The sequence below is a fragment of the Diadema setosum genome, chromosome 9 (genome assembly GCF_964275005.1).
Source record: "Diadema setosum chromosome 9, eeDiaSeto1, whole genome shotgun sequence".
Classification (NCBI taxonomy): Eukaryota; Metazoa; Echinodermata; class Echinoidea; order Diadematoida; family Diadematidae; genus Diadema; species Diadema setosum.
In genome coordinates, this window is record NC_092693.1 from 1167412 (window position 1) to 1183342 (window position 15931).

At 39.5% G+C, this 15931-nt stretch overlaps 1 protein-coding gene across 2 annotated transcripts in view; it reads left to right on the forward strand.

Annotated features, from left to right (window-relative positions):
* The window catches only part of LOC140233059 (zinc finger homeobox protein 3-like), a 162479-nt gene that overhangs the window by 44260 nt on the left and 102288 nt on the right, over positions 1 to 15931 (forward strand). For both annotated transcript variants that reach the window (XM_072313172.1, XM_072313177.1), the window contains exon 3: positions 10930 to 11058. The gene's annotated coding sequence lies outside the window, so the exon portion shown is untranslated. The remainder of the gene's footprint in view (positions 1 to 10929; positions 11059 to 15931) is intronic.

Below are 15931 nucleotides of genomic sequence, written 5' to 3' on the forward strand. Positions count from 1 at the left end.
TGGAACATACATCCGTCTATTGATATATTGACTGGGTGTTTTCTCCTAGTCTACCTGACTTGATGCCATGAAGTCCTGCATATTTCTTATACACTTCCCCAACTGATGTGAAAAAAAAAAAGAGGAAGATTTTTATCTTTCGGTATTTTCCGGTCTGATGTAGCATTTGGCTGCTTAGTAGGTGATGTCAAAGAATGACTCCTTCGTCATGGCTGTTTATCACATTGTCTTGCCAACTAGAGAAGTATTTCCAAAGTGACTAGAAGACCGAATCCTTCTCCTATAAAATACAATTTGATGCTGTAATGAGTGCATTTATCATGGAGGGGAAAAAATTGGAATATTTCTGTTGTGTGCTAATACTGATTATGTGTTTTGCCATCATGCTTTGATCTAGACGTGTGTAGAAGTTTGATGAATGTGAGGAAGAAAAAAAAGAAGGTTGGCTACAGACATAGAAAAAGAAATGTTGTCTGAGTTCAATAAAGTCATTGTCCCACTCTATGTCTGTTTCCCCCTGGCCTCTTGGGTCCCATTGCGCTGCTTCAAACCAGAGAATAATTTACTTAGCATCCAAGTAAGCCATTAAATATGTCGAGCAATAACGCCCTATAGAAAAGCACGGTGCCTTTGTTCCCACTTGCCGGGTATGAATAGACGTGGAATATTGGGCATTAGGGCCAACTTCAAGCAGGTTTCACAATGGGAGAAACTGGGTGTCATAATGAGTAGGTTCATTATGCTGTCAAAAAAAAAAGTAGAAAACCCAATAACGATGAATGTGGGGGTGCCGAGGTGTGGCCAACTGCAAACAAGATTTTGAATAGTTGCTGGTGTTTGTTTTCAAGAATACAGTCTCTTGGCTTATTTTTCCCTACCTTTTTTTTTTCCTCAGAAAAAGAAAAGAAAAAAAGGATTATATGACATTTTTTTTTTCTGTGTGTGTGCGAGTGTGTGTGTGAGTAACTCTTTGCAAATGTACATAGTTAAAGTATGAGGCAATGAAGAGTGACAACGTACAGTGTATACTCATTTTCTGGTTTGTCTCTTCTTTCCAAATTCACTTTGCATTGTTATTTTATCTGCCGAGTTCGTTGGAAGAGTGTCGCAACATTCGTGTAACCACGAGAAGGGAACTTTTATAGTGTATTATGTCTAGACTGTCAGTTGAACTGATGGCAGAGTGTGTGTGTGTGTGTTTTAATAAGATCTCATAAAAGTCTTGCGATACCCATAGAGGAGGTATTGATGGATAGCTAAACAACAGTTTTTTTTTTCTTTTATTCTTTTTTTCTTTTTGGCTATGATCCACTAAACAGTTTGTCTCATGTGTAACCATAAGCACCTGCCCCTATATTCATGTGTTTAAGACCAATTTTGGTTACGATTATATGGAATTCAAGTTATGGGTCATAAGATGTAAATGATGCATTATGTACATGTAGGTTATATTTTTTCTGTAAAGACTCTATTGTAAAATTACCATAAACACCCCAACTTTAACTTTAACTTGATGCATAGTTCACCTAATCATTGATCATAAATATGATTTTGATACTTGTATATCATTATGTACAAACCAATAGGAAAGTTGAGTTTTGAGATGACAAATTTATCACCTCAACTAATGTATGTAGGCTCTATGTGACTACAACCAATATTATTGTTGCATTAAAGCAAATGAAAATTTAGAATACCATTCCTTGGTGAAGTTCTGTCTGATTATTAATGAATTTTAAACCATTTTCTATGATGTAGGGATTCTCTTTAATGCCCATCATGTCTCACAGTTAGCCCAGAGCAATCTGCTATACATAACTTGAAATCAACAGGAGATATTTCTCCTGTGTGTGTGAAGTTAAGACAAAGGGGTTGCCATGGCCGTGGAAATGTGGATCGACTCAATCAGCGGGGCGACCTAGCTCCCCGCCGCCGCCACCACCGTGTCACTGCTATTTATTTCTTACCTGAAATTTTGACAAGGTTTGAGAGGGGAAAGGGTGCATACGAAACGTTCTGTACTCCTGGCCTGGATGTCGAAGGTGCTGAAATTGTTGGAAGAGGAAGAAGGCAGTGAGATGAGAAAGATGTAACCCAATGCACCAACCTGTTCTTCATCCTCATGCCATGAAGGTGTGGCTTTATAGCGCCGCTGAATTATTTAACTCCTCCATCATTAATTCATGACTTTGTCTTCCTACTCTGGGGTAGTGTACCAGGATTATTTCTACAGTGATAACAAACTAGTCTCAGTTTGTCATTTTGGGAAAAGAGAAAAAATCCTATGAATCATTAATGGGCTTGACGCTTCCTGGAAATAATTCTGTTCATGAGTGAGAAGAAATGTAATAATTTCTCTGAGAAAATTTAATTCTTCATCATGAGGATTTTTCTTTGTGAAGAATTTGTTTGCTACTAGTTTTTCTGTGACAACTTTAATAATTGGTTTCAGCTACCATCATGGCAACAACAAAAAAAAAGGGGGGGGGGGAAACCTTGTAATTGTTGGCATTGCTAATGGTGTGCAGATACAAAGAGTGTGGTTTGACAGATCTATCTTTAACTTCAAATTTAGTATTTACCTTGATGACCCCACTGTCAGCAGAGGTACAGTGAGGGGAAAAGGCAATTGAAAGAAAAACCACAATGACTTCTTGTGGAAGATTTAGTGCAACCAGAGTTAAAGAGAAAATCTGTATTATTAGTTTCAAATGTATAAATCTACATACATAAACTCAAGTACAGGATTATATGCAAAACATACACACTCACACAAAGCCGGTATATTATCACGTACATACAATACATCTTCTACACAGATCTGAAAGTACTTACTCTTAACTCTCATATGTGATATTTTTTATGACTCTTTCATTATTTCTGCTGGTTCCAATAATCTCTCTTTAGACCATCTTGGTTTTACACACTGGGTATGTACAGCTCTGCAAACCATATTTAGGCTTTCTTATATTTTCAGTCCATTTTTCATTATTTTATTGCCGGCAGTCTTATTGTGTAATTAATACTGTTTTGTGTTGTATCAATATTTAGTGCCATTTTTGTTTTTATTTTTGCAGTCATAAGTGTTTATGCAACTTTTTTTTTTCATGAATGAAGGAAGTGAAGAAAATGAAATATATACATATGTACATACATACATACATACATGCAACAAATATATGTATGTACACATTAAGAGAGAGGTGTAGTACCATATTTTTGTCAACTTTGTACAAATTTTGCACTTGATAAGGAAAACCAAAATTGACAATATTCAAATAACAATTTCTACCAAGTGAAGGGAGTGACGAGCAAAACAGCTCTCATTTGTAATTGAATGTAAGTTTCAAGTACATTGTGTCTGTAAATGACGAACGTATTTGCTTTGTTTTTATATATTGTTCACTTTTATAGTACAGTATTATTGCACTCTTTGCTCAAAATGCGTCATTATTCTTACTCTGATGTAATGTCATTATACTTTCTTGGTTCTGCCAGAATGTTTTGCATCACTGATACCTATGCCCATAAGAGATGACCCAATTTAGTTGAATACCTATGATGAAGCCAGAGTTGGATGAGAGTAAGACGGTGCCCCGCGCTGCACTTTGCACCAAACTAGAACAGAGAGACCAAAGTTGGAGGGACAGATATGTATCTTAATCCGCCAATCACCCGCTGAACACATTTGGCTGATAATTGATACCAATTTGACCCACCTCAGCACTTTTTCCGCCCAAGAAACGCTCACTTGAGACAAATAGGGCTGAATAGGGGAGACAAATGAGAGAGAAAAGTGGAAAAAAAAAAAGGTAACCAAAATGTTCGTTGGGTGACCCAGAATCTTTAAAGCATGAATTACAATTGCTCCCGGGCAAACCGAGTGAGCAGAGCACTGCTGTAAGCTCAGAGGGCTTATGGCTATAGGAAAGCTTAAAATAATTGTCATTTTCTCCCTCTCTCACTCTTTTTCTCTCTGTAATCATCACCTCCCCCCCCCCCCCATTCAACTCAACCAGGGCAAGTTCTTATTGTCTATTTTGTGTGCAGAGCTATCTGTATTTTGTGCTGTGTTTTTCTTTTCCACTGTTCATTAAACCTCCTTGCCAGGTTTATAGCTTACCCCACCTCCGTCTCCTATTCTGCCATTTGTTGAAGCATGTGTGATGAACACAATCTACCAGTTGATCAACATGGCTGCTATTTTGTTTGTTGTCTTTTTCATAGTGTTACCATGACCAGCTCTGCATTCTTATCTTCTTTGGTGTCATAAGATGAATGACTGGCTAGTGTCAGAGGTTATCAGAAAAGTTTGTCCACATTATGTGATAAAGCTTGAAATAAACAAGGCAACTTTCATTCTGTAAGGACAGTAATGATGCTGTATGTATGTTCATCTTGTCAACACACATATTTAAGACTGCTATTAGACCAAGTGCTGAATATCAAAGTAATTATCGTGTGTTTCTGCCTTTTTAATACTATCAAATCCAAGTGGGCATTTCACAAGTGATATATTTATACATGAATTTATGTCAAAAGGAACAGTTGACCGTTGACCCTTGCCTAACGGAACCTGGCTGGGCATACATAAAGTTCTTCGGGAGTTTGATGATTTCGTAAGGAATGGGTTAAGTAGTGAGACTATTAGGGAACTTGCGGCGAAGAATTTCATCCAGCACGGCTTGTTACGCAGATAGCGTTGATTCATACTGTGCATTGTGATGTGTCACTTATTCATCTGTGGTAAATGTGAATGCTCCTGTGTCCATGGTAACTCCTCCAACTCTCCTTGGAGTTCAAGATTTAATGACCCACCAACACCTTGCCCTCATCTCTCTCCTCGTCTTCCTTTCCAAACTGTTGGGACTCGCATCCAGAAGTGGGTTTTGAAATACCCGACCTGGCTTTGCCTTGCTCTTAGAGACTTTTTAGACAGAGGGGGGTTATACTGTCCCGATTCTCTCAAATGGGATCAACATTTTGTTGATGGAAATCATAATATAGCACCTTGAAAAAGACTAACTCTTCATTTCTCCATCACCTTCCGCCAGGGATGGGCTTCCTGAGACCATGTTTGCTGCTTCACACCTTTCTCCAACTAGTCCTGACTTTGCTTGCTTCTCTCATCAGTGGCTGGGATGGGGTTAGGATGTTATCACTTGATAAATTTGATAAAGCTATGGGAGGAGAGGGGACTGCACTTTATACCCTAAACCTGTCTTTATGAGGAATTATGAAAGATGGGATTTTGTTCTTCGTACTGCACATGTCCCTCTAATACCACACAAGCTTATTGTCAGGTACGCTACACAGTAAGACAGGGATAAGAGAAAGCTGTATCTGATAGAGGCAAAGATATTCAAATGTTTGTGTAGCATCATATGTATCACGAGTTCATGGTCTTAAAGCCATGCTGTGGGGATAGACATCCATATAGTATCTATCCCTCTCTTTTTTTGTCATATGGGTTAGCATTCTGTGAAATATTAATGACGTTTGATGCCTCCTGGCTATGAAAGATCTCCGACAAGAATCCAACCTCCAACTTGTGGATGCACCTTTGAATAAATAGCGCCATTGTAACGACATTTCTTTCTCCCCTTCTCTTATTTCTTTCATGCACTAGGCAGGTGTAGAAATAGATTTTAATAGTCGGGGGATTTGCCAGAGATCACCAAAGAGTGGGGGAAAAAAGTAAAAAGGAAGAGGTATAGGTGGAGAGCGGAGAATATAAGAAGAAAAAAGAAAAGAAAAAAGAGGTCGAGGTATAGATTGATTGAAATGAAATGTAGTTTGCTAGCTCTGTGTGTGTGTATGTGTGTGTGTGTGTGTGTGCTTGCCAGCTCAGTTTCCCTTTGTGAGGGACTTATCCTGCAACTTGGGAAACGAGGTCAGGCCAAGACTGGGAAGGAATAGATATGCAAATGAACTGGATGCAGTTAATTGAGTATTAGATTTCAAAAAAGCTGGCTCAGTGAGCTGTGCCACATCTCACCCGATGATGTCAGAAATGTCTATGGCTCTCCTCCCGCTGTGTTTGTCGGTGCAGATTAAATTCTGCTTCCTTTCATTTTGTTCTTACCATCCCTCTCCCGCACATACACACACACACACAGACAGACACACATGAACACACGTACACGCACACACTGATTGCTCTCATATTGCTACTTCTATGGCGGAGCGCAAGCTGAAAATTTTCTTGAAGTATTTGCACAGTGGTCGCCTGGATACAAAAAGAAGAGGAAAATCACAGAGTTCGCCTGCTTCTTTATTACCTTCCCGCTCATGTAACTTGCACTTTTTCCACTCCAATCATATTGATTTAGTCGACACGGCAGTGATTGGTGGAGACACGGGAAAGAAAGACAAAAAAATCTGGCATTGGTATTGTTTTGATTTCCTGCGAGCCCCTCAGCTCATTAGGTTATGAGCTGCGCGAGACCATGATTATGACCAGAAAGTAAAGCAAGATGGCCGCCATTTCTCACCTCAACCGACCTAGCCAGCGCTTCTTACTTGGTGCGGGTGTGGAAGTGTATGTAGCCTCTGCACTAATTACATTGGAGCACTAATACAGTTAGAGGACGTCTAAGGCAGTGCCTTTGATCATGTGACTGGTGTGCAAAGAAATGGAGGAGATTTGATGGTGGAGGTACCGAGAGATAGAGAAAGAGAGAATTAAGGAGGGAAGGGAAGAGAGGGAGAGATGGAAAGAGAGACCTATTGAATAATTAGAGCGACAAGCAATTATGCGTGGTAGCAGCCAAGCTGGTATTGATTTTTACATCAATCTGATGAGGCGAGCAGTGAGGAGTTGGTTTTGCACCCTTGCTTGAATCCCAGTCCCAAATGTCACTCCTTCATTTATGCATTCATTTAGCCCGTAGCACTCTCAGATTTCTTTCTTATCCATTCGTTCACTTTAATTCATCACTCTTAGCACTTAAGTTTCATTTCGCGCCATATTGTCTCACACTCTCCGAAGTATTGTAGTTTCTGCCTGATTGACTGACTGCTTGTCATCCTACTTATGTGCTCCATAATTTGCTTGATTATTTGATAATTACTCAATGCATGTAACTGTCCGAACATGTTTATTCTCCAGACACCGATTTCTTCTTTGCTGCATACATTCTCATTAGACTGTTTCCTTCTATTTCCACTTCACTTCAAGTCACTGCCCACTTTCTTGAGTTATAAATCCACCCTTTTCTCAAGAAACATGCTTTCCTGTTGTCTTCCTATGAGTATTTAAAAGATGTTTCTCCCATGAGCTACTTACTTAATTTGTAATGCTCACTTATCATTATTGCACACTTTAAATGGGTCTTTACTTTGTTGCTTTTTTCCTTCCATCCACCAATTTAGCATGTACTTTTATTAGTATCATCTCATGCTTATGTATCTTTTCATCTTAGTACTTCTTTTTCATAATCTTTCTTTCATTCTAAGTCTTTCACAATGTTTGTTCCAGTTGCTGCCGTGTATAAAATAAGATTAATCTCCTAATACTTCTTACATCATTATATAATTTCAATCCAAAAGAGGGCAGTTGTTTCACCAGCTTTCTGTGAATGTGATTTATTTTAAGCACCCAAACAAGTCCACATGTTGGTCTTCCCAACCTTCCTCTTGTTTTGACTCTCACCTTTGCCTGATACGTTCACCCCACATGGAACCAAAGATCGGAATGCTTCTCATCCAGACCCCATCTTCTCACCCACACCTTCCCAGCCCTCCTTTTCCCCACATTCATGACTGGATGTACCCGTCACTGATCGCCCGCTGCTACATCTTATCCTTGGGATGTGTAAGAAGTGTAATCTAGCCAGCAGTCCCTGGCATCTTCCCCCATCTCCCTGCCTGCCCTGTGGAGGGTTAATCTACCAGTCTCTTCTCCCTGACTCAATCTCACTACCCCTCTCCCTCTCTCTCGCTCCCCTCCGCCACTGGTTCGCGCTTATCTGTCAATCACTGTGTGTGACACTGTGAACCAGCAGCCTTACATTATTTAGCAACAAGCAACGCAGATCTGGCGCTTAATGCTAGATTTGACAAAAACACTGCGTAGAGTACACACATGCATTACTAATGAGAATCTCCATCTTGTTTCTGAGTCTTCGCCTTCCGATTTGATATCATCACTTCTGAATAACTATGAGGTTTTGAATGAGATGAGTGTTAAAAAGGACAAAAACAGCAACGAAGAGAGGGTGAAAAGGGGAGAGGTAGAAAGGGTTTAACTCGGGCGAACTTCCCTGATCAAATTTGCGGATGAACGCCTGATACGATTATTCACAGTCACACAGTCCGGTGTACTTTGCTTTCCCGTTAACGTGATTACTTGAATCTGTCCATATAGCTGGTGATGGCCTAAAGCAGCTAGAAGCCAGGATGCCCGTTTCTACTCGTCCCTATCTCTCTGTCTCATACCGGTGTTGCTCAATGCATTTAGGCTGCAATAACTTCATACTTCGACAGTCTTGTCTTTTCCTCTGGATTTTTTCCCCTCTCCTTCATAATTCGTAGGCATGGAGGAATATGAATTAGTTCATGCGGACATAGAAGAGTTGTTTGATTGATGTAGGGTCACACATCTGAGTTGAGTCGTTAAGGTCTGTTTGCGCAAGTCCTCCTGTCGAATCAAGTCTCGTCAGATCATAATCTCATGATAGGTAACCACTCTGATCTTGATGGATGCCAAGAGCACAGTATTTTTTTTTTTTTTTTTGGCAGAGGACAACAGGGATCTTAGAATAGATGATTATCATATTCCCTGCTATTCTCTGAAAGGCATTATCTATAGATAGTATCACTTATGAGCTATAAAGGAAAAGGTGCAGCTGATACACGATCTTTCTGGTATTTTCAGGACATTTTATGCATTCAGTCCTTTGTATAAATATTTTGAAGCGGAAAGAGAAGCCAGGGATGTCAGTGAGCATGTGCCAGTAGGTCTAGTGTAGTGCTTGATATGACAGTTTGTACAGACAGTTGTCTAAGTGGAATTATTATAGTGTTGTAACATACATCTATGACACTTGCTGTTGTTCTATGATAGTATTGTTCTTCTATAGTACCAGTATAGAAAACTATATCTAAGATTAATGTTGGTATAGACAAATTCCTATCAAATATAAATGCCTGTCATTAACTCCCTGTCATCAAAAAGCATTTAGTACCTGAACAGATGCAAATTGCGTGTGTGGCATGTACATTCTGTATAACAAATCTATAGAATAATAATTTTTATAAGAGACAAGTAGATAACTAGATAGACAGAGAAACAAAGACAAGCAGACAGCCATAAAAAGTGCATTATGCTTTAGAACCCTCATCTTCATAAGATGAGGAACAACTTGGATTTTTAAATTTCATGATTATTCATTTTGACTTCTGTAGTAGGCATCTCAACTTAAATGTTGAAATTTGGGCCATATTTCTAGGATTTGATGAGTGAATTCCCTATGTAGAACATACACAATGGTTTTAAGATTTGCATAGATGGGTATGATAGTATGTGAATATTTTGGGTAATCATAGGGATGTAAATAGGTGAAATAAATGAATGGCGATTTAGATCAGTGTGAGGTAAGCTGTAAATAGTAGGAAAGTAGGATTAGGATACAAGTTTGCACAGAAAATTAAGGTTATTCTAAGAATTGATAAGATATGGCACTGAGCAGTGCAACTTGAATAGTGGTCTCAGTGTTTCCTTAGCATATATAGCTCCCTCTATTACCTGCTGACTTACAGTGCCAAATCACAGTTGTTCGAGTGAGATTGAACAGCTTATGAAGGACCGAGGGATGTTTTGATATGTGCCCTAAAATACATGTTGCTACATTTCATGGGAGAAAAAATGTGAAGGAAAACGTAAGCTGCAGTTTTCTCACACTTATTGAACGTTGAGATGCTGTCGGAATGATGGTACGTTGATCAATCAGATTTTTTTAGGAAATGCTGTCAGTGGAGAGAATATCTAGAAGCAAAATGTAGGTCTGTTGTTTACTTGTCCATTCCAAGAGAGAAAAAATGTGAGTTTACTATATCTGCTACATGTTTTGAAAAACATCTGCCTTGAGTCAACTCGTGCTGCACGGCCCCCTCCCCACCCTCACCATCTCCTGCCTGGAAGCCCAGTGCATCCCTCATCCACTTTGTACCCCCTCCCCCTTTTCTCCCTGCCCCCTCCTTCCCCCTGCCCCCATTTGAGTCCTACGTCATATCACCTCAAACTCCAGCCGTAGCCGACCACCATCATACTCGCACGACCTGGTTGTCAGCCAGTGCGGGCTCCCCTGTAATGTGATTTGCCAATTTGGGTTTTTTTGTAATGTTTCAAGTTAATGAAGGCGGTAACTTGGCTACACGCATCTGGTCGAGAGTTATCACCCATCGGGGTGTTTACACTACCACCTCGGTGGCGCGGCATCGCTGCATAAATGCCGTTCATTAACGTGCCTACGATGTAAAGCAGAGGAAGGAAGGGGGAGGGGAAAAAAATTGCTCTGAAGATGATGTGTAAAATGGTGGATGTGAGGGCATTATGCACTTTTACTCATCCATCGTCGCCATGGTTTCTCCTTCCTCCTCTTTGGTTACTCCCGTCTCCACTCTACCATGTAGCCAAATGTAATTCCCACTTGCCCACCAATCTGTAGGAGAGGAAGGAAAATATCCTCACAGCAATTAAAAACCAAGGGCGAAGATGTCTCAAATGTGGTAATGAAATTAATGTCCTGTTTGTACTTCAACTTAACTTTCCTCTCTCTCCCTTTCTTTCTTTGGATTTTTCTCCTTCTTGCAACTGGCCAACATGATGGTAATGAGGGCTTCATCTATTCATGTCCAACAAACCACTATCTTTTTCCCAACCATCCTCCCTCCCTCTATCATATTTTCTTCTATTATTTCTTGCAGTGACTACAGGAGAGTGACTGTCATATTGATACTTGGAAAGAGCACACAGTGGAAAATTCTTGGAGAGTAATTCAGACGTCCCTGATTTGACTGACTGACTGACGTACCTTCACAGATTTCAATCAAAAGGTAAAGATTCATTCTTTAGAATCTTCCCCTGCTGTGCAACAATTACATTAGATCATTACCAAAAATTCCTCTGTGCTTGATCAGACTCCGTCAGCCGGAAGAATTCGAACAACATGAAAGGACTGCAATGACAAAACCGTAATTGCTCTGTCTGGTGATAATTCAAATACAGTGGAAATATGAAGTCAGTCTTTGTCGCCAATTATGCGCTGAGGTCCACACCAGGGCGCACAGATTGTAATCGTCATGCCAAGTTATTCTTCTACCAGATGAAGGTATGGGTATATTGGAGGGAATAATACCACACCCCCCGGTCATGAGTTCTCCTGTATTTCAGCTCTGTTATGAGCACCATCTCACCTCCCTATGGACTGTGCTTCTTTTGGATCTCAAGCGACCAATTAAAATCACTGTACAGACAGTTTTTTTTTTTTTTTACCTTCCCAGGTACCCATTTATACTGGATGTAGTGCAACAGTGCAGATATGTTTGTTTGTTTTCATGAATTTCACAAAATGGCTGTCTTTTGTTTTCTAAAGCCAATTATGCATTGTGAACATATCTTTCCTCAAATTTGCAAAGCTACTATTTTAGAATGCCTCCCAAATTAGTATGCAATATGGCTTATGAAAGGACAGAAATACTGAACAACTGTGCTCAATGAGTTGATACACAAATTTGGATATATGGGACTGGGTATAAACTAGTGTGATTACATCAGTGAGGATGGCATAATAGCCATCTTATCTCAAAATGTCAAATGATACAAGATTTTCATGAAGAAGTGCTTTGTTGCTTCTTCATTTAGCAATTCAACATATTGTGTTTTTATTCAAGAATGAAGTTTACACAGAAACACAAAGACGGAGACATACTGAAGAATGAGTGTAAACATAATGTGATGCTCTGCTGTAGAGTGGTCGAAAGCTAAAAACAACATTTTGTCAAGCTTTGTCTCTTGGGCCAATTTTCCCTTTGTGTGTAAAGGATGCGTCCTATTTGTATTACCTCAGAGATTGCACTGCAATCTTTAAATCTTGAAATGCAGTTTTGCAATCCGAGAGAAAAAAAAAAATTGTATATGTAGTCCGCAGTGTGACTTACTGAAATAACGGCAATTTTCATTTCTCTTGTAATGATATTTTCACTTCATTTCTGTCTGTAAAGCTTTGGTTGCAAGGGGGAAAATCTTGATTTGTTTGATTGAGCTTGAGGATAGGAAGAAGAAGACATGAGAAAGAAAGAGGGAAAAAAGTGAAAGAAGTGAGATTCTGAAGGGTTTAGATTTTACAGCAGTGGGATCAGGTATCGGCTGTGCAGTGAGAGTTGGTTTGTATTCTCTGGTCAATGCGATGGGTTATTTCAGGACATGAAGTAAATTAAACCTCCGGGCTGTTTTTTTGCTTTGATAATCAACATTTGTCTGTGCTCGGTGTTAGTATGTATCTTGTCATCTTGCAATGGTATTTGTAAGCTTTGTTAAGTTTTGCATTAAGTGTTGTTGTAACCAGTATCCTTAGAAGGAAAAAAGCCAAAAGATTCGTCACTTAGCAACCAAACATATTGTAAAGTACCTGATTACTTTCAGGTCTTGTAGGTTTATTTTGACAATGTTTATCCAAATTTGTTTATGTCTTTCCATATCAGAATTATCTCCAAATTTACCTCTTACCGATTATTTTGCTTTAACTTATTCACATTGTCATTTTGCTTCATAGTACACATGTACACACATACACATAAACCAAATTTAATTCATAACTTTCTGTATGGAGTGATATGAGATCCTGCTCACACATGTGCCAATAATTCACTCACAATATGGCGCCATTCTGAAACGTTTCTTGTGAACAAGTTCAAAATCGTGCTCAATCACTGGAATCCTTCGATATCAATGCTAATTAATTCTTATGTGTTTATGTTTTGATACCCTTGAACAAATGAAGCTACAACTTTAATAGGTAGGAGTTGTGTAGGGGACTCTCATGTGTAGAATTGGTGGCTTTGATTCATTGGGGTCCCATGGGCAGAGTACCACTGATTGAAAAAAAAAAAAAAGTTGTATATAAGGAAATAGTAGCTCAGCAAGCCATGATAGTTCTGAAATGCCACCCCTCTCCCCACCTCCCCCCCCCCAAAAAAAGAGAGAGAAACCCAAACAAATGATGAAATAAGAATGTGCCCCAAAAGAGCAGTATATATCATTCCTGTGGTGAAATCAGCAACATGATAGTGATTTGGGAAAGAATTATGCAAGTTCAGTGTCATGACACATATTTCTGGTTGGAGGGGAGAAGAATTTGCAACTGGATAATCGCCCTGGAGGAAGGGAAAACAGAAGCGGTAGAAAACTTGATGCCTCTTCCTGGGTGTAGTGGTAGTGAACACAGCGTTACCATGGCCACATTCTCCTGGATTCTCCTCCCAGCTCTGTCGAGCACAGGACCAAGTGATGGGGATCCCTGTGAGGGGAAACCGTCACACTTGGGGGCGCCGTCTCCCTTCTCTCTCGCCCTGCACTCCGAGGGGGCATTGGGCTGATGACAGATCAGCTCCAACCCGAAGGGAATCGTTGTGCCGCGTCGATAGCTCCCAGTACGCACTCCTGACGCTCACCCTCCCCCCACCCGACCCGCACAGTGACTATACTCCTTGCTACAGCTAGTGTTGGGTTTCCGGAAATATCTTGCCGTGCACACATATACATTCTCCCGTTTCTCTGATGTCAACTGGCAACCTCACTCCTTATCGCCCCACCCCAACCAACACCACTACACACACACATACACATATACATACACATACACATACATACATACACATACACATACATACCAATACATTTTTTCCTTCCCTTTATCAGATGGTTTGGAACCAAAGCTGGGTATCAAGTTTTAAAAAAAAAAATGGCACTTGGAAAAGACTAATCTAATAGCAATGATTTTCAGAAAAGAAAGAAGAAGATCTGATTTGATCCGATAAAATGTATGAATAGAGAAATTGAAAATTAAGGCTTCATAGTTAATCAAATATGCTAATCATTCTGTGTCTTCTACGTGATTTTGACTCCATACATGAGAGGTGTATCAGCAATGTTATCATGGTCTGGTAATTTTATGAAGTGAGACTATTATGTTGCTTTTGATGCTGGACCATTGCTAAACTTATGGTAAATTTCATGTTCTTCACAACTTACAATTGTTAATCCAAACGAGAGATCTCGACCAAATCACTTGATAAATTGCAAATCTCTCATCTGAACAACTCATGATTTATATATTTTGTAATTGATATCTCTTGAATGACAACATCTTTCCCGCCGTCTGAAGGTAATTCAAACAGAATAGCTGTGGAAGGACGTACTTAAATTATGATTGTCATAGCGACATGCTTTTGCTCAAAATTGTTGCAGAAAGTACATTTTGGGATGATCAGAGACACAAATGTGAAGTAAAATGGGGGAAAGTGCATTTCAGAAACTTTCTTCTGACTTTGTAGTTGTAAAGGCAGATGACATATTGTGTGCCTATTAATTTGGAAATCTGCTTTTCTGATAGTAAGTATTCTGTGCTATTAATGACTGCATGAAGATAATGTGACAGCAAAATAGTCAGGACCTCCAGTGGTCTGAGATTTAAACATTCTCCTTCTGAGCAACAGCTGCTTTGTTTTAGCCCCTCCTCTAACCACCATCCTAATATATCATTGACATTTTGTACAGACACATTGCTGATGTTAGTGATAGAGTTAACCCAGTGGTCACAAATAAGGATGATGACTCGTTAAGAGGTATAAGAGCTTTTTAGTACACTGCCACCAGAAGGATGACCATCTTGCTTTAATAGCATGGGGTCCACAAAATGGGCAAGTATGGTCTATACTATGCAAGTCAGAACAGTACTCAGCATATTTATGACATTGTCAAGTATAGACATATAGACCGTATGGTTAATAGCAGAAAAGGGGTGGCATTTTAGTAAAGTGCAAGCAACCACACAAACTAGCTAACCAGCAGAGAGAAAAAAAATCTAGAAAATAGACTGATTCTGAGATCGTACTGTGATGTTTCTGGGTCTTAACCCTGTCTGGACCGATTCTTTAAACATGCCATGTGTATGTTATATAGTTGAGTTGCTATGGAAGATGATAGAATGGGGACATGAACCAGAGGAATTTGCAGTATTTATGAGAGAAATAAAGGGGTTCACACGGCAGTTTGGGAGTGGGATTTGGATCATGATCCCAATATGGATGCCTGGATGACGATCCAGATCTCGCTAATTTCTTGTATGAACGCTTGGCAAGTCGCAAAATCTTGATTCGGATTGCGATTCAGATCGCAATCCAAATGTTACTATTTGTGCAATTTTTCCCAAATAGGCCTAATTGCAATGAACCACTGTCAGAAACACATTGATGTTTTGATTGTGATTATTCAGTGAAAAAAAATTTGCCTTATTTGAAAAGTGACCTGAAAAGTGAGTTTGAATTCAGAACAAGCCTGTTGAGTTAAAAGCCATCAGGTCTTAGTAACACCAAACTGTATGTGACTTGATATTATGATATTTGTAGTAGGCCTATTTATAGACTACTTTCATTGAGTGGAGACAGAATTCTTTCTCTCCCTTGCATTTACATGACCTGCTGCAATCTTCAGACCTTCTTTGTGTATGTGTATGACGAGAATTGGATCATGTGATATGTATTCCGAAACAAACATCCTGAGGGTTTCTGGAGAAATTACACTCTGTCAGAAACAGATATAATGTGTGGTGATTGATTTGGGAAGAGTCACCAATGAATAGAATTATGGAAAATAGAGGAAGTTGCATGACTTACTTTGAAACGAGACTTTGCATGACATAATATTCAC